The following is a 27,232-nucleotide window of genomic DNA, read 5'->3' on the forward strand; positions in this document are numbered from 1 at the left end:
ACTATTCTGTTTTCTTCCCTTCAGTTTTACTATTACATGATGAACATAAATTCCTCTCTGTTTATGCCACTGTAGCAGAGATTTTTTAAAATTTTCAGCTAAATGCATTTTACATTTTAAAAATATCAATGTATCTAAGCCAGAAAATAAGACAATAAATACTATTTTTAAAAAAAGATAATAAAGAGAACCATGAAATAAAATGGCAGATACACCCTCATTATAATACTTAACACAATAATAAATGTGCTTAACTCACATACCCAACAATATAGGTGAAGGTTCTATGATTAACAAATATAAACAAAACCAAAAAATAACTTTTAAAACTTACAAACATGATCTGCAATTTATTTTCTATGAAGCACTTTAATGGTTACATGTGGAAATATAGGATGGTAAAATATTTAGAGAACTGGAAAAAGATGCAGTAGATAAAGATGACTGCAAAGAAGAGCAACTTTAATCAAATTTAAAGCTAAATATCTTAATTGACAAAGAGGAACATTTATAGATATATTCAAACTTTCATCCAACTTTTATTTTTTCACTTCATGTCATCCTGACTTGTTTGAAAACTTGAAGACACAGAGGCCATAATGTAAGCTACCATCCCCATTAAATTTGCATCTGATGGTATTCCTAACTATGACTGGATGTAATAATAATACATGGAATATTTACTTTAGCACTGGTCCTATTCCTTCCAAAGGGCTTTTCTCCTGCAGTTGTCTCTTCACTCTTCATTTCTTCCCTTTCTATAAAATAATTGTCATAGAAACTCCATGAAATATTGCAGTGCATATGGTAAATGACTGAGGTAGCACTCAGAATCAATCTTTACCTCCTTCTAGTGTAAATTCCAAAACTAGAGAGGCTGAGATACTAAACATTTTATTTCCCAGAGCCCTTGTAAGTGTTCTGGTTAACAGGAAGGTTCTACCACCTTGCTGCATCATGAGAAATTTGGAAGCAGCACTGGGATAAGAGTGTGTTCTCTAGCTCTTTTACTGTCAGGCAAGCAAAGTCATAGAAAAATTGGAGGTATTTGACAGCAAAGTGTCCACGATGTCATTAGCTTAGTCTGGAGACTAGCTTCATTCCTGTTATGTGGTGATTGCAAGAGTGGTGGTTGCTTCATAATCGTTAAATACCAACTACCTTGAAGTCCATAGTTCCAGTGGAGGACTTAGGATTCCCTGCATTTAGGGAGGGCACTGTCTGGGAAGAAAATTCTCCCCAAATATTTCAAATGAGCAACTGTAAATGGATTAATAACAGAGGTGTGGGCAGGGGTAAGGGAGCACAGAAGGGATATTGATGCGCCCAGCATTAGTTATGTCACGTGAGCTGAGGGGGCAAGGTGAATACAGAATGTTACTGTAGCCCTGGGAGAGCTCCACCTGGGGAGGAAGCTCCACCTGGCAAGAGCTGATGTCTTCTACTAGATTGATGTTGTTGTTTCAATATCTAATTACATGTCTCTTTAGTCTTAAAATCGTTGTGTAGTTTTTCTATTTCCTGCCACAAAATCCTAAACCCCTAATTATAAAATTGCTGTCTTGATTCCACATCCTTACTGCATCATTTCTATGCAACTCTTTACTGCAGCTGAAAAGTTTACACACTCCCTGTCTCCATTTCTTCTCTAATTTTCTATTTGACTCAATCCACAAGGAGTCATCCCTACTCTTTCACAACCTCACCTTTCTTCAGATCAGGTTCTTGTCAAAGTCACTAGTGGCTTTCATTTTGCCAGAAACAATGATGAAATTTTAGTTCTCATCTCTCTGAACCCTTGAGTAGAAACTTTCCATAACACTCTGTTGTTTCCTCCACTATTCATGAATTCACATAATCCATCACTGAATAACTTTCCTCATTGCAATCTCTACATATCTGAGACCTTCCCAGTTGCAGTTCTCAGACCTCTTCTCTTCCTTGTCTTTGCTTGCTCTTCAACTAATCTCATTTGGCCCCATGGTTTTAAACACAATCTCTATTCTGATGATTCACAAATTTATATCTCCAAACCTTCTTCCCCTTACATTTCAGACTTATATAGAAGTGTCTTCTCAACATCTATATTTGTATATCTAATGATTATTTCAAATGTAATGGGCTTGAAGCAACTTGATCTTTCCACAACTACCCAACTTTCTAAATGGTATTTCCACCTTTTCTCATGTTCAGGCAAAAATATTTAGAGTCATCCCTGATCTCTTTCTCTCTCATACTTAATAGAAAATATGCCAGGAAATGCTGCTGGGTCTATGTTTAAATTCATTCAGAGGCTCTCCACCTGTCACTATATTCACAGCTAGCAATTTGACCCAAGTAATCATAATAACTTTGCCTGGATTACCAAGACAAATTCCTCTACTGTCTCCCCATGTTTTACCAATCTTACCCTTTATTCTTCATAGAGAATTCAAAATGGGCCTTAAAAGTTGTAGGTTAGGTTGTGTTATTCCTCTACAACAAACACTCTAAATGGTTCATATCTCACTCAGAGGAGCATCCACATCATTCATTCCACAGAATAAAAGCCCTACATAAACAGCCAGCTATTTCTTTTCATATTCCCCTACCTTATCCTGCCCCAGCCAGGAGGGGCTTCTTTATTTTCCTTAAATACCAAACTTGTATTTGTCTCACGTACTTAGTACTTGCTATTCTCTCTGCTGGACTATTCTCCTAGAATATGTCTCGTTCACTTCTTCACATTTTTTCTCAATATCCTATGTCAAATACCATTTTGCTTTTGATCTCCATTTCTTAAATTGCCTGTATGGTCACTTGGTATATTGTTTTTGTTGTTCTTATGTGTTTGTGTGTGTGCATGTATGTATATATATATTTCTTTGATGCCTCTCCTCCAGCAGTAAAATGCAAACTCCATGAAACCAGACACTTTAATTCAGGGCTCATAGTAAGCAGAATTCTAAGATGGCTCCTAATGATACCAACCTCTTTATTTCCATGCCCTGTATAATCTCTTCTCATTAGTGCAAACTGGGCCTAGTGACTTGCTTGTAATGAATAGAGTGTAACAAGAGTTATGGGATGTTACTTCTGAGATTAGGTTGCAAAAGACAGTTGATTTCAGTGTACATCCTATGTTTTTTTTTTTGTTGTTTGTTTGTTTTTTTGTGGTACATGGGCCTCTCACTGTCGTGGCCTCTCCTGTTGTGGAGCACAGGCTCCGAACGCGCAGGCTCATCAGCCATGGCTCAAGGGCCCAGCCGCTCTGCGGCATGTGGGATCTTCCCGGACCGGGGCACAAACCTGTGTCCCCTGCATCGGCAGGCGGACTCTCAACCACTGCGCCACAAGGGAAGCGCAGACAGTTGATTTCTACATTGCTCTCTCTCTCTGTCTTTCTGTTTCTGCCTCTCTCTGGTTCTTCTTGGGTACTTGCTCTAGTAAAGCAAACTGGAGGGACCCATATGGCAAGTAACTGAGGATGGACTCTAGGCAATCACTAATAAGAATCTGAGAGTATTGTCCAACAACCATTGAGGGACTGAATCCTGAATCACATGAATGTGCTTAAAATTGGATCCTTTCCTAGTGAAGTCATCAAAAGAGACCAAAGACCTGGCTGACATTTAAAAAAAAATTTTTTATTGGAGTATAGTTGATTTACAATGTTGTGTTAGTTTCAGGTGTACGGCAAAGTGAATCAGTTATACATATACATATATCCACTCTTTTTTAGATTCTTTTCTCATATAGGCCATTATAGAGTATTGAGTAGAGGAGAGTTCCCTGTGCTATATAGCAGGTTCTTATTAGTTATCTATTTTATGTATACTAGTGTGTATATGTCAGTCCCAATCTCGCAATCAAAGCTATTAATGAGGTATCACCTCACACTGGTCAGAATGGCCATCATCAAAAAGTCTACAAACAATAAATGCTGGAGAGGGTGTGGAGAAAAGGGAACATTCCTACACTGCTGGTGGGGATGTAAATTGGTACAGCCACTATGAAGAACAGTATGGAGTTTCCTTAAAAAAAAAAAAAAGAACTACCATGTGACCCAGCAATCCCACTCCTGGGCATATACCCAGAGAAAACCATAATTCAAAAAGATACATGCACCCCAATGTTCACTGCAGCACTATTTACAATAGCCAGGACATCGAAGCAACATAAATGTCCATCAACAGAGGAATGGGTAAGGAAGATGTGGTACATATATACAATGGAATATTACTCAGCCATAAAAAAGAACAAAATAATGACATTTGCAGCAACATGGATGGACCTAGAGATTGTCATACTGAGTGAAGTAAATCAGATACAGAAAGACAATTTCATATGATATTGCTTATATGTGGAATCTAAAAAAATGGTACAAATGAACTTATTTACACAACAGAAGTAGGGTCACAGATGTACAGATGTAGAAAAGAAACTTATGGTTACCTGGTTGACATTTTGATTGTAACCTGTGTGAGATTCTGAAGTAGAGGACCTGGTTAAGCCATGCTAAGACTCTTGACTCTCAGAAAATGTGAGAAAAATGTTGTTTTGCTCCAATAAATTTTGTAGTATTTGTACACAGAGCATAAATAATGAAGTGCTATATCCCCTCCATAGAGGAAATACTCAGCAAATACTAGGAAAATCATATTAAATTGTCATTTTTTTGGTCAAAAATATTCAAATATCAAGATTTTCATAAACTTTAACATACATTTGTTGAATGGAGTAATGAAGAACTTGCAGAAATACAAACAGGAACATAAAAGTATAAAGTTCCTTAAAGAACTTAAATAATTTAAAGTAGTACTTAATTCATTTAAAGTAATTAAGAGGTAACCAGTATAACTTAGTGGAAAAAAACCAGTGCTTTTGAATGTCATTTTGCCAGTTTCTGGCAATGAGATATTTGGTAAATTATCCTCAAATATTTTTTTAATGGATAATATTAATTATTTTGGAGTATTGTTATGAAGATGAAATAATAAAAACTAGAGAGCATAACTAGTTTACTGTTTGACATAGTGAGTTTTTAAAAAATAAGTACTGTTCAAGAAAAAATATTGCTTTATTTTACTATATGTGAATATAGATTTTTTTGGGGGGGTTACCATAATATGAGGAAACTGAAAAATAAAGAAAGCCAGCTAAATATTTGGTATAAAAATATTGGGCATAAATAATCTTTCTTTACACAATCCAGTTTCTAACATTAATCATTTATAATTTTATTTGGAATATTTATTTCTATAGAATCAAGATAAAGCTCTTAGAAGTTATTTAATCAATTAGATTTAAGGTGAATATTCTCAGATAGCATAATAGTTCAAAAGGAAATGATTATCTTAGTTTGAATCAAAGCCGTATATTTAGGTTCAGAATTAGACTTTTCAGTAACAGCTTCTATAAAATATTCAAAAGCTAGAAGACATTTATCTTAAATGTCAAGTAAGGGACACACACTTTGGAAACAAATCTTGGTGATTTATCTCTGATGTTTTTCTATTTTTTGTTAATCCAGATATATTAGTAAGTTAAAACTTTAACAAAGAATAAAGAAAAATGGTGGAAGAAATCTCTTTATATTTAAGAAAGCTATGAGAAATATTTTCATGATGGTTGTCCAAATAGAAAGAAAAATGATAATAATTTGGGGAGCATATCCTTATGTTCGGAAAACATAGGAAATATGTATGTATAGTATATGTCTGTCTCATTTGAGGAAGATGGTGAACATTAATTAACTGCTTATGGTCTCAACTTACATTCACAAATTTTGTTAAAACAGTTTGTTCTCTGTTATAAATATTTATATAGTATGTTTTATATTTTAAAATTATGTGAAACGCCAAAATATTTTATTCAATTTGTATGATTCCGGATATGCCTTTCTTTCAGTAGACATTTGAAATATACAGAGTATGGTTTCACATAGATAAGAAATGTAAGTGCAGAACTCAACAATTCCTTTCCTATTTTATCTTCTTAAAACTACTGTTTCATTTTTATCTTTGTACATATAAAAAGGTGGCTATTTTACAATTTAATTTCTTCTATATTTGGCTAACTTTTTCATTGTACTTCCTTAATTTTAACAAAGTGTATTTAGCTATTTTTGTGGGTTTGAATTCGTATTCTTTTTTCCAACTACAAATTTTTAAATGTGATTTTATTTCCATTTTAATAAAAATTACCTTATTTTTCATTTTATCAGAGCTTCATTATTCAATAAATCCAATAATCCCCACATTGCATTGTAGATCACTCTGATCCAGTATTTTAATTCTACCCTTTTTTTTAAACCCACAAATTATTATCTGTGCTATTACTGGTGATTTTATTTTTATTTCAATATAAATATTTATTAATATTTATTACATACTTACCTACGCTTTTGCTTACTATTTATTCTCACATCTCCAGAATTCCTTTTGAGTTCATTTCCTTCTTTCTGGATTCTATTCTTTAGAACTTCCCGAGCATTGTGGAGATATTTGTATTTTTGTACTCTCTCTTTTTTGATCTCCCTGACTCTCTTTCTCCTTTGTCTTTTTTTTTTCTTTCTTGAGAAAACTGATCACTGATTCATTGGTATATAACTCTAGGTTAATGGTTATTTCCTCTCAGGATTGCAAAATATATTACGTCTGTTCTCTGTGATAATTATAGGTTTAATTTTTAAAATATATTTCCACTCATATGTTCTTTGCTGCAAGTGTGTAACCTGTTTTATAGATATCTTTCACCAATTCTAGACACTTCTTAGCCACTTTCACTTCACATATTGTTTCTCACTTCTATTTTCTACATTCCCTCCTTCTGTAGTTTGAACTAGATATTTTGGACCTCACTTTACCCTCTTTTCCTTTTATTCCATTTCTAAACTTTCTTCCCTATTTTCTTTAATCTTGCATATCTACTTGGCATTCAGTAATTTTTCAGATATATCTTCCAGTTTAACTATTCTGTATTCAGCTATCGTTCACCTGAGTTATTTAAATGACTTAAACATTGTCTTATTTTTAAAATCTCCTGGGTTATTTTTGATTGTATCTTATTCTTTGAGCAATATTTTAATCATATTTTATCTTTCTGAAAATCCATAATTATTACTCTCAATTCTATAATAATGATTTCATTTTTTATTTCTTTTTCTGCTGTCACTTCTTTTGTGCTGTTTCTCTCTGTGTTGCTGACTTTCACTGGATCACTTGTATTTGCTTGAATTTACTTTGTGAAAACTTGGAAAAAACTAAGTAAGGATGTTGTTTTTGCCCTAGTTTGAATTTGAACTTGCTTCTTTATAACTAAAGTGTTCTACTCATCTCTATTCAGTGATTTATGGTTTCTAATATAGACTAGTTTTTTCCTCCCACCTCATCTTCATTGCTACTTATAATATTGATATTTGCATTTTCTTCAAAATTAACACCACATGTTTTAGCTCACCTTTTATTTCTTACCAGATTTGCAATAAGGCAACATTATGTACTGTTTAGGACTTAGTGTTCAAAAGCAGAATATTTTATCAAAGTATCTCTTCTGGGCTTCCCTGGTGGCACAGTGGTTGAGAGTCTGCCTGTCGATGCAGGGGACACGGTTTCATGTCCCGGTCTGGGAAGATCCCACATGCCGCGGAGCGGCTGGGCCCATGAGCCATGGCCGCTGAGCCTGCGCGTCCGGAGCCTCTGCTCCGCAACGGGAGAGGCCACAACAGTGAGAGGCCCGTGTACCGAAAAAAAAAAAAAAAAAAAAAAAGTATCTCTTCTGCCAGATATAAAGTACCAAACCCATTTAATTATCTTTGTATGTGGCCAACTGCCTACTAGCAAACAAAATATGTTAGATAATATTAGGAGTGATTAGGATTAATATTAGTGTGATTACTGTATATAAAAAGATCTACATATTTATTTGAAGCAATATAAATTCTGATATTTAAAAATTTTTTCCTGTAAAATAAAACACCACTTATCATTAAAAAAATCACTAATTCAAACATAAGCTAATGAAATATTTTCAACTTTTTAGAACTCATGCAATCAGATTTTAAAGCACCACTTAATTTTTAATGTACACTCTTCCAAAGAAATGTGTTAGTTTGTACTTATTTGTATGTTTTGTTCATCTAGTGTGTATTGTACTGTATTCTAAAAGTGTGTCCTTAGAATCTCAGATTAGTTCATAAATTTGTCAATAGAAAGGACATATGCCCCAGAACTTTTTAATCTTATAGCTGAAATTTGTACCTATTGTCAATTATGCCTCAATAAAACTGAAAAAGAAAGAAAAAAAAGGAATATATGCAGTTCTATAGCTGAACAATAATGCTATGTTTTCTTTTATAAACTCTATTTATTTAATTGAAAGGATATGTGTGTCATGCAGTCTCTACTCCATCCTCCATAGAAAAGGCTTTTGTTAAAGACTACTATTTAAATTCTGTTACCTAGAATTTAAGTGTGTGATTTGAACATTTACAGAATGTAGATCTTATAGGACTAAATTATTTTCAGTTAATGTAAGATGACTGGCACATAAAAGTGAAATGAAAGAAATCTATTTAACTTTGTTTTATTTCCTAAGTCTAGGAATGTTTGAATTCCATAGCTTTCCCATGGAGAGAGATGACAGCTGTCATCCCCTAGTATTGAAATTTGTAGCTTATGTTTTGTGTCTTTTTTCCTTCAAGATTCTGTCATGGTCGATCAATAGAGTTACCAGTTTTTGTTGTGCAAGAATATATAAAAAATAACAGGGGGATAGCTAATAGTAAACTGTTTCAATATTTTACAAATTTGAAACAATAACCATATGGTATTGTTAGTATTACTTTGTTAACCTAATATGTCAAAAAGCTACACATTGTATCTATACAGAAATGTGGGACTCAGACTAACTAAATTCAGGTCAGTGATCACACAATTATAAACTAATTTCTAAAATTTAATTTTAGAAATTAAATTTTAGAAACTAAAAATTTCTAGAAAAATTTAAAAAAAATTAGAAATTAAATTTTACTAATTTTTGTATATAAAAAATCATAATGTACAAATTATTCTTCATAGCAAACATTGCTTTTTCAACAATTCTGTTAAGTTCAGCAGAAAATCTAGAATTAAAATATTCATTTATAAATGACCAAATTTCAAACTCCAAAACTCCGGTTTTGGTGGCATTGCTGATGATTTCACTATTTCCTTTATGTCATTCTATTTACTAATTCTAGATCTTGCTCACAATTCTATGGAAAGAGCTATATATATGCCTCAGAATTATATGTTTTAAATAATACTCCGAAAGGATATTTATTAGTGTTTCAACAATATCATGGTCATGAAAATTCTCAGATCTCTTGCTGTGGGTCCACACTTCTGGAAGCATTACCATTCCCATGTCTAGGATGTGCTTCCCAGACTTCCCACCAATCAATGACTGAAGATGGTAGATACAGCAGAGCCAAGACACTCCTGACTCTAAAAATCATGGTTTGAGATTTCCCATGGACCTGTCCAAAGCTTCCTCAAATCTAAACTACAGTCTGAGCCACATCCTGCCCAACTCCCCTTATTTCTTTGTCTCATTTTAAGGGTTTCATCCCTGCATGAAAGCCTGGAGCCTCTCCTTGCCTGCTCCTGCCTCTTCGCCTTTATCTTTTGCAGGTATCTCCTCAATAAAACCATTCACATTTAATTCCCTCTAGAAGAGCTTAACTGACTTATGTAGCAGGAAATAGTTCAAGAAAAAGGTGGTAGATTATTCTTGGGTTACTTACTGCCTGGCAAGCTAGGGAAATGTCATTTTGTGTGGTAAGTGAGCTATGGATTGTCTCCAGTACAAGATGGAGTCCCAAATGCTCATGATTTCACTTGTGGTGACTGGAGAAAATGGTCCAGTGAAGAGGACTGCCATTACACTTACAGTGATTCAGGCTTTTGAAAGATTTGGGGGAGAATAATGCCTTTAAGGAATGAGAAGTTGACTGGTTTTTGATGACCTGTATTGATGTCCAGCAGAGAGATTATAAGAAACTAGGGCCATTGTTGGTAAAATCTGGGATGCTGAATTGGAGGATGAGGACATCTGGATAGATTTTCTATATAGATAATCCTGAAGAAGTTGTCTCTGCTGGAGCCCTTGAATCCTCAAGAGTTCACAGAGGTGACTCACCAGTCCTTCCTAGTGAAAGCTAACAGTTTATGCATGATAGAGTACACTGTAGTAGCCTCTCTCACAAAGGCAACAGGTGACCACTTTCCTCAAGAGATTCCTTTCTTCTCCCTTGGGTCACAGGCTGGTAATTAGCATTAAATTGCAACCTAATCCAACTGGAATGTGTTGATAAGAAAGAGCATATACACTTATAGAGGAGATATAAGAATTAGCTTATATTAGCAGGAGTTGAAGGAATAACCCAGGGATTGCATTTTGGGGGTACTTGCTGAGTAGGCCAGAATATAAGACTGCATAAGAAAGAATTCTCAGGACATGAGGATTTAACACTCAGGCAAGGGCCCCAGAAAATAGAGATACCTCAACACTCTAGAAGAGTGAAGAAAGAAATGTCCCATGTTGAGCAACAGACATAGCTGAGTTGCCATGAGAAAATAAAGAGGCTACAGGAAGAGAGAAAGCTGGATAGAATAAGTTACGTGAGTCCAGAAACCCTACCAGAGGAGAGGTTTTCAGGAGGAGCCAGAATACATACCGTTCACCAAGGCCATCCAAAATGCACTGATGAGAGGCATCGGCACCACAACATGTTAAGTGGTAGCTCTATTCTGTAAGGCTAAGTTGATGACAAGGGAGGCTGTGACAAACTTGGAATTGTTAATCTATGGCTGTCAGAATAACAGGAGATCTAGAGATCTTTTATATCTAGAACAGATATAGCAGAGGAGAAGGGGTTGAGAGGTGGGCAAAATGGGTAAAAGGGATCAACTATATGGTGATGGATGATAACTACTCTTTTGATGATGATCACTTTGTATATTGAATTATAATGTTGCACACCTGAAACTTTTATAATGGTATTCATCGATTTTACTTCAATAAAAAATAAAGCTTTTATATCATTACTGATTTTTTTTTTGTTGTGTTGTTTTGTTTTGTTGCGGTATGCGGGCCTCTCACTGTTGTGGCCTCTCCCATTGCGGAGCACAGGCTCTGGACGTGCAGGCTCAGCAGCCATGGCTTACAGGCCCAGCCGCTCCATGGCATGTGGGATCTTCCCGGACCGGGACACGAACCCATGTCCCCATCATCAGCAGGTGGACTCTTAACCAGTGCGCCACCAGGGAAGCCCAGATTTTTTTTTTTAATTATGAGAAAATCATATTTGAAATAACTGTGGTTCATTGTATATTTTTCTATAACTCCTGTTAATTCTGTCAATTTTTTAAATGTATGTTGCTTTGTCTTATTACTTGTTATTTTCTAAATTCAGCTTTGTAATCTTTAACTTTTCAAAGTGACTTAAATTATGCCAATTAGCCATTATTGTAAGTAAAATACCATGTATTGTTGTTTTGTCCTTTGTACTTTAGTTGTCATTCATTCTCCTTCTATATGTGTTATGTATCCACAGTGTAGTTTTTTCTTTAAAGAATTAATAACTATTTAATATATTTTATAAATATTATTTCATAGTTAAATTCACAATTTCCCTTTCCAGTGATCTTCATTTCTTCCTGCAGATACGTACATCAGTAAATTTGTGCTCATTTTTTGTTTTGTTTTGTTTTGTTTTGGTTTGGTTTTCTTTGTTTTATCAGAAGAGCTATCAACAGTATTCCTTGCAGTCTGGTTCAGCTAGCAACAAATTCTGCCTGTTCTTGTTTATTTGAAAGTTTCATTATTTAACCCTAATTTTGGAACAAAATTATTACTACATATAAAATTTGGGGTTTACACATTTTTCCTATAAATTAATTAAATATATGATTTTATTATCTCTGGCTTCACTTGTTTCTGATGATGTTAGCTCTCATTCTTCTTATTGTTATGCCAGAATATAATGTATATTTTTATTTTCTGGTTAAATATTTTTTCCATTTATGATGTTTGACTATGATGTGACTTTCTTTGAATGTATTCTATTTGTGTCTTGCAGAATTTTTTAAAAATACATTTTTGTTTTTAGAAAAAAATTTAGGTTTATAGAAAAATTGAAAGGGTAATACAGACAGTTCCCATATACCCAGCCCCGAGTTACATTCTGCACCCATCCTGGACTCCCCTGACCTCTTAAATGATTTTTAAAAATTTGTTTATATTAATATTTACTATTTGAGCTGTAAAGCTCTATGGAATTTTACAAATGCTTAGTTTCATGTATCTGCAATGAAAGTATATAGCATTGTTTTGAGACTCTGAACATATTCCCTGTGTTTCATCATCATTTCTAGCCCTTCTTTAATCTACTGGCCATTACTGTTTTACCATGCCTATATGTTCTGTCATTTCCAGATGTCATATAAGTGGAATAATTCAGTATGTAGCCTTTTCCTACTGGCTTCTTTCATTTTACCCTATACATTTAATATTCATCCGTATACTTTCATGGCATGTTAGTTCATTTATTTCTTCATTGAATAATATTTCACTGTTTGAATGTACCACACTTTGTTTATCCATTCATCTATTTCTCTCTTGATTGTCTTTGTCCCTTGTGAAATACCAGTTGACTATATTTTTGTGCATCTACTTCTGGGCTGTTTATATGGTTTAATTGATCTATGTGTCTATTCTTGAGCCAATATCATGCTCTCTTGATTACTGTAGCTTTATAGTAATTCTTGAAATCAGGAATTGTTAACACTACAGCTGTGCTGTTAATCTTCTATTATTGTTTTGACTATTTTAGGTCTTTCTACTTTCCACATTAACTTGATATTAGTTTGTCAATATCAAGAAAATAGCTCACTGGAATTTTGTCTGGAATTGCATGGAATATATAGATACAGTTAAGAAGAATAAACATCTTAACAATATTGATTTTTCCAGTCTGCACAGAATAACTCTTGATTTATTTAATCTTTTATCAGCATTTTATAGTTTTGCACCTATAGTTCCTATACATATTTGGTTAGATTATAATTAAGTACTTTATTTTTATGGTACAATATACATGGTATGTTTTAATTTCAAACTTCATTGATTTATTAAATGTATGTGTGTTTATATTTATATGTACGGTATATATACAAAATACATATATATATATATATATGTATAGCATATACACAAAAATATATACTAACATGAATCCTGTGACTTTGTTATAGTCCTTTATTATTTCTATAATTTTCCAAAATTATTTTTTTCTGCAGAGACAATCATGTTGTGTGCAAGTATAGACAGCTTTATTTAATCCTTTCCAAGTCGAATACTTTCTTTTTTCTTGTTTTAATGTACTAGCTAAAAATCTCAGTAAAAAGGATAGTAGGAGGAGTAAAAGAGAATATCTTTCCTTTTTTCTGGATTTTACTGAGAAATTTTTCAACTTCTTAACATGATATATAAATATTTTTATTTCACATAATGCTTCTGTCTGGTTTTGCTATTATGGTAATGCTGACCTCATAGAATGAGTTTCCTCAGCTTCTATTTTCTGGAAGAGATTGTGGTAATTGGCACCATTTCTTTTGATTTGGTAAAATTCACCAGTGACTATCTGAACTGAAGGTTTCTTTTTTGGAAGGTTACTGATTATTGATACAATTTTTTTAATAGATATGGGCCTGATCAGATTACCTGTCTCTCCTTGTGTAAGTTTTAAGCATTTGTGTCTGTGAAGAAATCATTCTGTTTCATCTAAATTATAGAGTTCTACTTGTTGTTCTTTATTGCCTTTTTAACATCCATGAAACAGGTCAGGATGACCTCTCTTTAGTTTCTGATATTAGTAATTATTTTTTCTTTTCTTTTTCTGTTAACCTGGCTAGAGGTTTATCAGTTTTGCTGGTCTTTTCAAAGAAGTTTTTGGTTTCATTGATTTTCTCTACTAAAGTTTTCAGTTTCAATAATTTATGCTTACGTATGTATTATTTCCTTTTACTTTCTGCTTACACTAATATTAAATTGTTCTTCATTCTCTAGTTTCCTGAGGTGGAGCTCAGATTACGGATTATAGATCTTTCTTCTTTCTGAATATATGCACTTAATACTATAAATTTTCCTCTCAGCACTGCTTTCTCTGTATCTACAATTTTTTTAAATTTTTATTTTTATATAATTGCTTTTTAAAATTCCTCTTGAGACTTTTCTCAGTGATCCACATGAGCTTGAGAAAAATGTATATTTTATTGTTGAGTGGAGTATCCTATAAATGCCAGTTATATTAGTTTGATTGCTATTACTGTCCAGGTCAACTCTATCCTTACTGATTCTGTGCCTACTTGATCTATCAGTTTTTGCTTCACATATATTGAAAGCTTGATGTCAGATTCCACAACTTTAGGAGTTTTATGTCTTTTTGGAGAATTGATACTTCTATTAATATATAATGTCCCACCTTTTCCTTGGTATTTTTTATTCTTAAATCAGCTTTGTTGAAATTAATATGGCTACTCCAAAGTTTTTAGTTTAGTATTAACTTAATATGCCTTTCTTATTCCCTTTACATTTTTTAAATTATTGGAATTTATTTTTAGAATAGTTTTGAGCTTACAGAAAAACTGAGCACAATGTTCAGAGTTCCCATATACTCCCCCTCCCACTCTTTCCCTTGCCCTCATTATTAACATCTTGCCTTGGTGTGGTAAGCATGTTAAAACTGACCCTACACTGATACATTGTTATAAACTAAAGTCACTTATTTTAAGGGCTCACATTCTTTGTGATCTACAGTTCTGTGGGTTTTGTCAAAGGCATGATGTTATGTATCCACCATTACCACCACATCATGTGGAATAGTTTTACTGCCCTAAAAATCCTGTCTGCTCTAGCTGTTCATCCTTCCCTCCTCCCCTCCCCAGTCCCTTGCAACTACAGATTATTCTTTTTTTCACTGTGAATATGATAAATTCCAGATTTTCTCCAAATATATTATGGCATATTATACTCCAACACATGGAAGGGAAGTATTATCACAGTAATTTTTTTTCAAATATAATTAGACTGGGTTTATGCCTCTCCTACAAAGCTTGATAATAATAAAATGTATTGTCTCTGGCACTTGTTCACCTGAGTTTGGATTATATAAGAACTACTGAAATAGGCCACCAATCTTCCAACTCTTGTGCTAGAAAGAGCCTCTTTTTTTTTTTTTTTTGTCTAAACAATACTAGCCTCTAATGAATTCAGCCAATTAAAGGAACTAAATGTTTCTTTTCTCATTGTTCCTGTGATCTATACTCTGTGTGCCTACAAGATGTCAGTATTAAGATTTCATTCCTTGCACATTCTCTGTCCATCACCACTGCCCTATGCTATGAGGAAGTGCTTCTTCTCCACCCCTCACTTGGGTTACAGAAGGATTAGTATGTATAACCACTTACTCTAGGCTAAGTGAGGTCTTTGAGTGCCTCATAAGGCCTCTTTAGTCATAGTTCTTGGTGCTCTGGACTTATTGGTATGTTCATAGGAGTTTTTGTGTAAATCTAGTGACCTAGAAGTGCTGAGGTGTTGGTTCGCTTGTTTGAAGCTTGAGTAACGTAAACACCTTGTTCTTCTGCTTAATCCCCAAGGATTGACATGGGGATGATTCAATTTCTCCTTTTAGTATATTCAATAGACTAACGCATCAATGTGCTGTGTTCTTCTTCAGTAGTCCTTGTTGCTCCAGTTTACTACCCACATGGTAAGAAAGCTGTCCTACATGTTTATCTCAAACTTACATGGAGAAACTTGAGAAGAGTCAATTAGTAGAACCATTGATAATGTCAACTACTAGTAAGGGTCTATAGAGGCAAACATAGATACATATATCCATATCTATCTATCTATCTATCTATCTGTCTATCTATATATCCTCTGGAAATTTTTTTCCATGATACATTAGTTGGTGGGAACAAATTTTTCAGAGAATATGTAAAGGCCATTCTGTGTGTACATGTTTGTATATATTTCATAATTTTCCATGTATATGTAGATAGAAATCTACACACCAAAGTTCTACTTCATTTATGTAATTATTAAGATTATTTTTATAATGAAATGTTAAGATTTCAAAGAATTTTTATCTCCTAATTTTCTCCCAAATATTAATTTAATTATATAGGGGAACATAAAATCTAAATTTCTAAATAGTTATATCAGTATTGATGCTAATTTTCAACACTTTTTTCATCAAGTGGATATATTAATAAGATGTGTGAAATTTTTAAATTCTAGTAATAGCTTTAGGTATAGATATTAATTTCTACATGCAAGAAAATGCATGCTACACAATCAAATTAGAAACTAAAAAAATTAAAGTAATAAAATTTAAAATAATCTCACAATATGAAAGGGATATTTATATTGAGTTAAGCTAAATTTTACTCACTAAAGTGTGCTACCAGAAATCTTCAGTTCCTTTTAATTGGCCGAATTGATCAGAGGCTAGTATTATTAGCAATGATTTTGTAGAAAGAAACCTTTAATTATTCCATAAATTACTACCATAAAGTAAATAAAGTCAATCAATTTAGAGCAATTTGCCTCCTTGTAAATAACCTTCAAGCCTGAGAGAAAGGAAATAAAAAAATAGTAATTCTTAAAATGGTCTGAATGTCTCTTGTCAAGTAGATAAAATCAAACCACACCATTTAAAAATATAACAGTTCATTTATTTAGCAAGAATTTTTCTGGCCAACTGAAATCCAAGAGCATTACAATGTTTTTGATGCTTTGTGACAGTGATAGGAGATGAATTATTTAACAGAAAATTTAGATGACAATGAGATTGTAAGAGAAAGAACTGAACATAGTAATTCTAAAAGCAAAGCAAGTAAAACTTTTTGGCTATAGTTTCTTGTAGCTTAGAACATAAGATATACATATTTTTTTTGTTAATAATGACATTTACAGGGGTTTCCCTGGTGGCACAGTGGTTGAGAGTCCGCCTGCTGATGCAGGGAACACGGGTTCATGCCCCGGTCCGGGAAGATCCCACATGCCGCAGAGCGGCTGGGCCCGTGAGCCATGGCCACTGAGCCTGCACGTCCGGAGCCTGTGCTCCACAACGGGAGAGGCCACAACAGTGAGAAGCCGGCGTACAGCAAAAAAAAAAAAAAAAAAAAAAAAAAGACATTTACATATATTAGGAAAATTTCTGTTAGTATATGACAAAGTTGCTTACCCCTTTTTTGAACAGTATTTTTGGATATGTTTCCTAATTTATGAATTATAATACCAATTTCATTTAAATTTTGAGAGTATAATTTTTCAGATTTAAAATTGTGAATGGTTGGATGTGCTGATAATATACTGTGCTATGTCCAAGAACAAGAAGAAAATATTAGAAGAGTGAAAGTAAAACTTGGAGTGGAAAGCGATGCCCTTGTGAAGATAAGCAGTTAAGGTGATAACTATAGATTGAGAAGACAGAAAGAAAAGGAAAAAAATACCCTCTGGTGATATAATTTGTATCTAATTAATTAATTAGAATCTTTGTATCTTTATGACATGAGTATAGATTGCCAATTTATATTCAAATATCAAGCAAGTGTATTCTTTGTTTTCTGTTTTTTTTTTTAATTGAAGTATAGTTGACTTACAATATTATATTACTTTCAGGTGTACAACATAGTGATTCAATATTTGTAAAAATTATACACCATATAAAGTTATTATAAAATATTGGCTATATTCTCTGTGCTGTGCATTACATCCTTGTAACATTTATATCTAGTAGTTTCTACCTCTTAATCCCTTTCACTTATCTTGACCCTCCCTCTACCCTTCTTCCCACTTTTAAACACTAATTTGTTCTCTGTATTTGTGAGTCTGTGTTTTGTCACATTCGATCCTTTGTTTGGTATTGCTTATGCTAACTGGAAATATTCATGATTAACAAATCCTTCCCATGTATTAATCATATTAAAAAGAAAATTTTTAAAGTTTATGCATAATTATAACATGATAAAATCAGCAGTCTAATTTTATAACATTGCTCTCTGAACTGTGAAAATAGTGTTTTGCTTATGGACATTAACAATTTACTATAAGGCAGTTCCACCAATAATCTTTCACCATGCTAAACATAGTGAATCTTTTCAGGAAATCTAACAGGCAATCTATTTAGAAATAACAATAGATACTGCTAATGCCAGGCTATTTAAAGAGATAGACTGATAGGCTAAAATAGAATTCATATTTTTCCTCTAAAAATATCTGAATTCTCCAACTTAAAAATAAGTTGATTTACTTTATTTTTTATAAAACAAAAGAGTTAATTTTTAAAATTGAAATATAATTGACATTTAACATTATATTAGTTCCAGGTGTACAACATAATGATTCAATATATGTATATATTGAGTAATGATCAACACAATAAATCTAGTTAACAAAAATAAGTTGATTCATTGTAATGGAGAGATCATGATAATTTCAGTCTCATAGTATGAAGCCAAGGGACATTGGAAAACTGTGATAGTACATACAATAACCAAGGATAATTAATTTGGATAAAATATAGGTACTAGTCCAATAATTCATTAGAATATGATTGATTGAAGCCATGAGCATCTTATCATATGCAGTGATAAATTAATAATAAAAATGGATAATACTTTGTAAGTCTTCTTGAATATCCACATGTGGACACGCTATTAGTCCCAATACATAAAGTGGCTCTCTCCTTCCCTCTCTCCCTGGAGTGAATTTGAATAGAATATAGAATTAAAACTATCTTAGAATCTTGCAGTGGAGTGTATTCCAAGTGGTATTGTTTAGCACCATAGAAATGCTAAGTGATATGGAAACTGCTTTGGAGAGATCAGGCTTATGGATACCTGAGATACTGAGTGTCTCTCAGAAGTTGCAAATACTATGATTTTGGACAAGCTACATGCCACTGCAGCTACATACACTCTCTTAGGAAAAAAGGTGACCTTTCACTTGGTTTTAGAGGAGAGAGCTGCAGATATTAAAAGATAACATATTTTCAGACCAAATATACCCATTATGCCAATGGTAATGTTGAGCTATTTATATCAATATGTAATAAACAGCTCAACAGAACTTACAAAGTGAAAACAGCATACACCAGAGGAAACGACTGGTGATAGCTCTTATATACATGAGCAGTTCACACCAGTTCTGGGAAAAATGACAAAACTAGAAAGACCAATAGCTCTAATGGTGAATGGTATGAACCTTAGACTGTCTCCCTTCTAAAGCAAAGCAAGCAGCCTAGTTGACTAATGGTAGTTCCAAATTAGGGTAAGCAAGCAATTTGGAATTATGCAGTCATTCTCCCTATGGATGGTAAAACATCAGTTGGGGCAAGAAGGGCAAGGAGACACAAAAGGCAGAATTAAGGCAATATGTAAAGTAATGAAATAAGGATTGGATTCTATCTGCATACACATGAACTCTTGGGTCATACTAACTCTTGACAGCATTGCTCCATGTTTAAGTGTATGAGCCAATGATAATACCCTGGCCAGATCTGCTTAATAAGGACTGTAGATAACCCACAGCTGCTGTAATTCAAGCTAAAAATGTCTCAAACCTGCACTGTACTTTGGAGGAAGGCCCTTGCTTGAGGAAATCATCAAAAGTAGTTTAATGCTCTTGGATTTTAATAGGTTAAGAAAACTCTTGCAAAACAAATTAATTATTATAGGGGTTTGCCAATCCCTGCCTCAGATGATTGGGTTGTATCAATATCCCTTGTATTGTTAATACAATTGTAAAATTTCATGTGGAAATTTCAAGAAAGAGTTAAAGTGGGTCATGTAGACAAAAGCTAGTTACTAGTATTGAACATGGCTGAAATGCTAAGACTGATGTCTTGTTCAACTGCTGGAGGTACCTACTTGAAATGAGCAGGCACAGATGTGTTTAAGGTATGCAACATTAGGCAGGAAAAGGCTATATACCTCTATCCTCTGCCAAAGCTGCTAATGTTATGAAAGACTGTGTGAAATATCAACAGGAAAGATAGATTTGGGTAAGATTCTCTGAGAACAATTTCCTCCACCTAGCTGGGAGTTGCATTACACAAGAGCCTAACCAAGAAATCCAAGTGGCTTAAAATGGATCTTGACTGTGATAGACAGGCAATCCATTTTGGATTCTGCCTACTTTTTAACTGAATCAACAGCATAGAATACTACTAAGAGTGTGGGAAAAAGTATTTTGTATCAGTTTGTTCTCCTCAGCTATATCTCCCAGTATATTATCAGAACAAGGAATACATTTCCCTGATTCTAACATTCTAAAATGTTCCATAAAGCATAATACCATATGGATGTATGCTATCCTTTGTGGCCTGCAAGGTGTTTGTTTGAGAACTGGGATAGAAAACTGACTATCTGTTAATAGAAATTAGAAAATAACATAGATAAAAAATGTTGGCTGGCTCAGATGGATAAATTTGTTCTTCATCTAAATGTGAGGGTGGAAAGGAGGACAGATTTGAAAAGGTTTCGGGGATGTAGTACTTTGAAGGAAGGCGTATAGCATCATGTGATCACCCTACTATCTATTTTTTCCCAAGATACACATTATTCCATTTTCTTGGAATGGAGTGGGTCTAGGATAGCTTTTGTGCAACCTGGCAGTGTAAAGCACTGGTGATTAGAGCACTGTTTCAGTTTTTCTGAACTTGTCTGTGAATTGTCTAAAGTAAAATGAGCTGGAGAGTAATTTTATTTTATTGGCTAAACAAGGACCAAACGATGTTAAGTAATGACTACTACCTAGTCATAGAGGTGGCCCCATCATCCTTTATCTCCTTATTGAGAAAAGGCAATATAAGAAGATGCAGCAAATCCAATCCTGCTACCCGAACTGGGGATGGGCAGCATGGCTGAAATCATTTTGGTCACTGATTCTGGGTTGAGATAGGTTATAAGCTGAAAGCAGAAAAGGGGAAAATTCTGGTAGTTGATCATGAAGCACATAAATAAGAAACATTGTAGAAAATGCCCTCACTTTTTTTTTTTTTTTTTTGCTCACAGTACTATCTTAGAGGGGAATTATATATTTTGTTCTTACTCTCAGATATGATGTCAAGATATAGCTACTGGTGAGAAAGCTCTAAGCTTTGATTTCCTATAAGAAGAATAATTATATGTAAGCCACTTAGAATTTTTAAGGGCCCTGTATGTATAATTTAGAAAAAAAGACATTAACCAGAATTATTTAATCATCAGTCTCCAAAATAGCTGTTTGATATTATTGATTGTGTTAAGTTTTTTGTTATGCTTATATCTGTTCTTCCAAAGACTTGAAAGAATTCTTGCTTTTGAATCATGTTAGGCATTTTGATACAGTCAGTGGTTAGCTAATAATCTGAGTTGTTGTGAACCAGGATGACATATCATTGAGACAAATATCTGAATATGAAGGCATAAATGTCTCTGCTGTCTTCCTGGTGTGGCAGCACCTCTATTGCTACTTTAACTACTCCAGATGAAAAGTAGGGTTGGAACACTATACAAGCAAGTATCAGAATGGGGTCAGAGTAGGTAAATACTGGCATGACATGGTGGCCAAATGTCTCTAAATTTTTCACACCTAGTATTCAAGAATGGCACTTTTGAGAAACCTCATGACATACTCAGATATTACTCTACCTGTTGGTAAAACATTCTCAACTAATAACATCTCAGAGGACACAACGTTGTCAGCACATTCAAAACACTTTGATAATATTTAGTCCTCATAATGCAGTGGCAACAATATTTATGGTGGCTTAACCAACACTGGTCCAAGGTCTTAGAGGTCTTGTAATTTGGTGTGTTAGTGAAGGGTAGATTATTTTTCTGGACATTGACTAATATGCTGAGGAGCTCTTATTATACCAGTTAAGGACACTAGAAGTTTTATAGGAGTGTAGAAGAGCATGGCAATTGGCCAACTAGCAAATTAAACTGTTTATAACACTAAGAGATGCACACACACCAAAAAAAGATGTTAGAAGGACAACTTGCAATCTTGGCCATTGGTGCCAAATCTTTACTAGGTTTAGAAAAGGAATTTTGGTGCATATAATGTTTAACTTAGGTGTCGAAGGATGAGTAGAAATTAAGGAGTCAAACATGGGGAAATTTATGTCAAATTAGCAGCATTTGAAAAAAACGTATAAGTTTTTAAATGATACTTTAAATGTAACACATGCTGAAGTACTTCATTTGCACGTAATTAACCCCCAAATCAAGTTAACCCCAAATCAAGTACTCACACACTGAGGTACAAAAGAAGTATTCCATTGTAAGGTTTGCTGAAGTCATTCAGCATATTCTGTCCTAATACCTGAGCATATTCTGACACTAATACTTGAGTGTCTGGTATATTTTGCTGTACAACTTTCCACAAACCAGCTCCTGTCTCTCGCTATCTCCATATAATTGTCCCAAGGAACTAATGTACTTTCTTGAGGTGATAGAAGATATAAAAATAATTGTCATTGATAATTATCTTAGAGCTGGAATAAGAGGATGACTTTCTCAAGGATTATTCTATCATATTAAATATTTAATAATTGATTATAATGCATATTATGCATAAGCAAAGACAGGGACATATAAGCCTGAAGGAATACACAGATAAAAATTTCAATAGAAAATTTGTAGGAAGAAGTAGGGGATAGGTCTCAAAAGCATAATATTGACAAATGCTTTTTTTATACATTTATATAGTATATGATCTATACATATATTATGTGTATATTTATGATATATGTATATATTATATACCATTAATATTAATATATAAAATGTGTTATACATTATATATTATACTTTATATGTAAATATATGAGTTTATATTTATGTATATATACATGAGAAATAAAGTAAAATAATTAGATGGCCATACTAGAAATCCTAACATACAAAAAAAAAAAAAAAAGGAAAAATAGGAAATACCCCGTTTCCAATATTTTTTTCTCTCTCCTTCTACTTTTAAAAAATTTCTGGTATCACATTTTGTTTTATCAGCTGCATTTGCATGTGTGTATGTTTGTGTGTGCGTGTGTGCACCTGTTTTCATATAGATACTATTTATTTCATATGGGTATTATTATTATTGCTGCATAAAAAATCACTCCAACGCTTACCAAGACAAACACATACATATTATCTTTATTACTTCCCAGTTTCTGTGGGTCAGGACTCTGGGAAGGCTTAGCTGGGTCTTAGCTCCGGAAATAGCTCAGTTTCAGTCTCTCACAAGAGGGAAATCAAGGTGTTGTCCATGGTTGGGGTCTGGAAGTTTAACTAGGGAAGTGTTCACCTCTAACTCACTTTCATGGTTGTTGACAGGACATTGATCCTCAAAAGCTATTGGACTACAAGCTTTAGTTTCTTTCTGGCTGTTGCCTGAGGCTACCCCTCAATTTCTTGTCATAAGGGCCACTCCACCAAGATAAGCTGCTTCAACAAAGCTCGTACATGAGGTAATAGAGAGAGTCTGATATCGAGATGAAAATAATTTAATCACTGAAGTGGCATTCCCCCTTACCTTGTTCTCTTCTGTTTTTCAGTAGCAAGTTATCCAATAAGAGAGATTTCCAAAAGGTCATGAATACCAGGGGCAGGGCTTATTAGGGACAATTTTGAGGCTGCATAACACAGGATATGGGTATGGGTGATGAGTTCTCTTGTTACATAGCTTGTCCTTGCAGGCTTCGTTTGATTTCCTGTTTTGTTTTGTATTGTTTTGTCTTGTACCTTCACTTTCTAAAACTGACTTTTAAATTTAATTTTTTTATGAATGTCTTTTGCTTTCTGGCTGCATACTCATTTTAGAACTTTGCATTCATGGGCAACCTGCATTCATATTATGTGTTCTGATCAGGCTGTATGGATATTTCAAATTTTCAAGATTTTCTTTGTTCCTTTCTTTGTTTCCATACTTTCTTCTTTTCTTTCTTCCTGCCTCCAATAAGTTAGACCTTTTGTAGTGGACTATTTTAATCTTCTGACTATACTGTATAATCCTTGGTGACTGTTTTGAGCTTGGTGAGGAAACTGAACTGGAATTGGGAGTAATTTTCACCATTCAGTTGATAGATTTCTTTGACCATTCCTATTAGTGTAAGGTAGGTGATTCACATCTGTGCATGGTTTTCCCTTTTTCATGTTTTGTATGTTCTCCTTACTCCAAGGAACAGGGCTTTAATTTTCTCTCTGCCTTCAGAGGGGCAGTTGTCTTTCTGTCTATGTTGATAAAAATTTTTGTCTTTCTCGTAATCTAAATAATACTTATTTTGTGTCCCACTTCAAACTCCGCTGTCTGTGAAGATTGCTGCCCCTAATTGATGAATCTTTCTGGAGTTCATTTATACAAATCAGAATTCTTTGAATGTTGTTCAAGAAAGGTTTAAACTTTCATGAATTTTCGAAGTCAATTATGTCTTGTCTATTCTCTTTCCAGACTTACTTTTATTGCTCCTATTCTAATTTTTCTAATGCATTGTTGGTTTATGATTTTTGTACTTTATAACTTTATTGTTATTATAGTGAATCTTAGGGGGGAATGGAGGTAAATACATATGTTCAATCCAACTGTCTTTACTAGGTGTCTTTTATTTTATTATTATTATTTTTTAACATGTTTATTGGAGTATAATTGCTTTACAATGGTGTGTTAGTTTCTGCTGTATCACAAAGTGAATCAGCTTTATGTATACATATATCCCCATATCCCCTCCCTCTTGCGTCTCCCTCCAACCCTCCCTATCCCATCCCTCTAGGTTGTCACAAAGCACCAAGCTGATCTCATTGTGCTATGCGGCTGCTTCCCACTAGCTATCTATTTTACATTTGGTAGTGTATTTATGTCCATGCCACTCTCTCACTTCTTTGTCCCAGCTTACCCTTCCCCATCCCCGTATCCTCAAGTCCATTCTATACATCTGCATCTTTTTTTTTTTTTTTGCGGTACGTGGGCCTCTCACTGTTGTGGCCTCTCCCGTTGCGGAGCACAGGCTCCGGACGCGCAGGCTCAGCGTCCACGGCTCACCGGCCCAGCCGCTCCGCGGCATGTGAGATCTTCCCGGACCAGGGCACGAACCCGTGTCCCCTGCATCGGCAGGCGGCTCTCAACCACTGCACCCCCAGGGAAGCCCAACGTCTACATCTTTATTCCTGTCCTGCCCCTAGGTTCTTCAGAACTATTTTTTTTTTTTTTTAGATTCCATATATATGTGTTAGCATATGCTATGCTAATGCACATATATTTTTCTCTTTCTAACTTACTTCACTCTGTATGACAGACTCTAGGTCCATCCACCTCACTACAAATAACTCAGTTTCGTTTCTTTTTGTGGCTGAGTAATATTCCATTGTATATATGTGCCACATCTTCTTTATCCATTCATCTGTCAATGGACACTTAGGTTGCTTCCACGTCCTGGCTATTGTAAATAGTGCTGCAGTGACAATTGTGGTCCATGACTTGTTTTCAATTATGATTTTCTCAGGGTATATGCCCAGTAGTGGGATTGCTGGAAGTTTCAGATTACTTTGTATATCTCTGCAAAATTAAAGTTCCATTGCTTTATCCATGTCTTGCTTAATGAATTTTAAAACACCACTAGGATCTACAAGACAGAATTCAAATATCTTTCTTCTGGAACCACTTTCTGCTTCAGTACTCATTTCGTATTTTCTCAAACATGACACTGTCTCTTGCCATCCATACATTGGCTAATGCCATCCTGACCACTCTTACTACTTCTTGCCATTGTCTGAACATATGTGCTAATCCCATGTACAACTGTGGGCTTCTGGAGAGGTTTCTTTATTTGTCAAGTAAGGGTGAGTGTTATACTCAATATTTGTTCTTAGAACTACTGATTTCAAAGCATAGGTTGTTTGCATTACACCAAGATACTCTATAACTAAAAGTTCAAGTCCAAAATTCTCTAGATTGCATGTGTAGTACATTAATATATTATGTAACAGATAAGCTACAAACTTGAGTTTTGAAAAAATAAAAAAAATCTCTGTACTTCCCCTATGAAAGTAGAAATTATATATTCAAGAGAAAGATGGAGGGAGGGGGAATTGGCATGCCAGAGAATTCTTTAGGAAAAAACAAACAAACAAATAAAAATTTTTAGATGCCCCTTCTGCTTATTTGTACCATAGGTGTGTGCCTCTCTTTATGACAAGCATTTTTTTTTCTAAACAGAACTCAGTAATCAGATTTTTTCTATAACTGCCTATTGATTTGCATAACAAATCAGTTATATTAATTGAAAATAATAATGTTGGTTTTATCTAACCTTTTGTGATGTAAGCACATCTCTAAAAGTTCTCCATTTGACTGTAAGGAAGAAATTTTATAAGGAGAAATATTCCAATTTTTTTGTGATTTGAGTTTAATTAAGTTTTTTAAATTAAGTAAACCCTGAAAATATTTCCTTTCTTGTGTGATCTGAAGAGTCTACTCAAGCAAATCGTGTCTCTAGCACATGAAAATTAAATTATGAGAATTTGTTGATTTTGCTGGATTCAAAGCGAAGGTCAGATGTCACTAGTTTCTGCTTAGTAAATCCTGAGACAATATTGAAAAAACAGGCTGGGCCACTCAGGTTCAGGGTGCCACACATTATATGGGGAATTTCTGACAATGTTGGGCTGTGACAAGAGTAAATATATAAAGTTATGTATGTTATTGTTAGAAAACACCAAAGCACAATAAATGAAAGACAAATACAATCTGAAAGGCCTTAGTATTTACTTCAGAAGTTGGGTTTCTACTTAATATATGTGTGGAGCAATGCTAATCATACCATTTTTATAGGTTATTTCATCAAAATTATGTTTCAGTGAATTCTCAAATGTATAATAATGGTTAACTAATTTTGTTATTTAATATAGAAATATATATTCAGAGATGTAAAGAACACCTTTCAAGTATGACTGCCTGTCTCTTAGAAGAAATCAGTCTGCAATTGTACTATTATTGATCTGTATTGTTCAACCTGTCTCCTTTGGGAGAAGTATATATCAGCATTCTCAAGTAGAAATAGTCCATTCTGTTATTAAAGGACTTCAGAAAACATTTCAGAAGAGCTGAAAATAACACCTGTCAATTTTTAAATATTCCTTGAATTAAAAAAAAATCCTAC

Source organism: Aethalodelphis obliquidens, unplaced genomic scaffold, assembly GCF_003676395.1.
Source record: "Aethalodelphis obliquidens isolate GAN/ISIS:26980383/991018 unplaced genomic scaffold, ASM367639v1 scaffold29, whole genome shotgun sequence".
Lineage (NCBI taxonomy): Eukaryota > Metazoa > Chordata > Mammalia > Artiodactyla > Delphinidae > Aethalodelphis > Aethalodelphis obliquidens.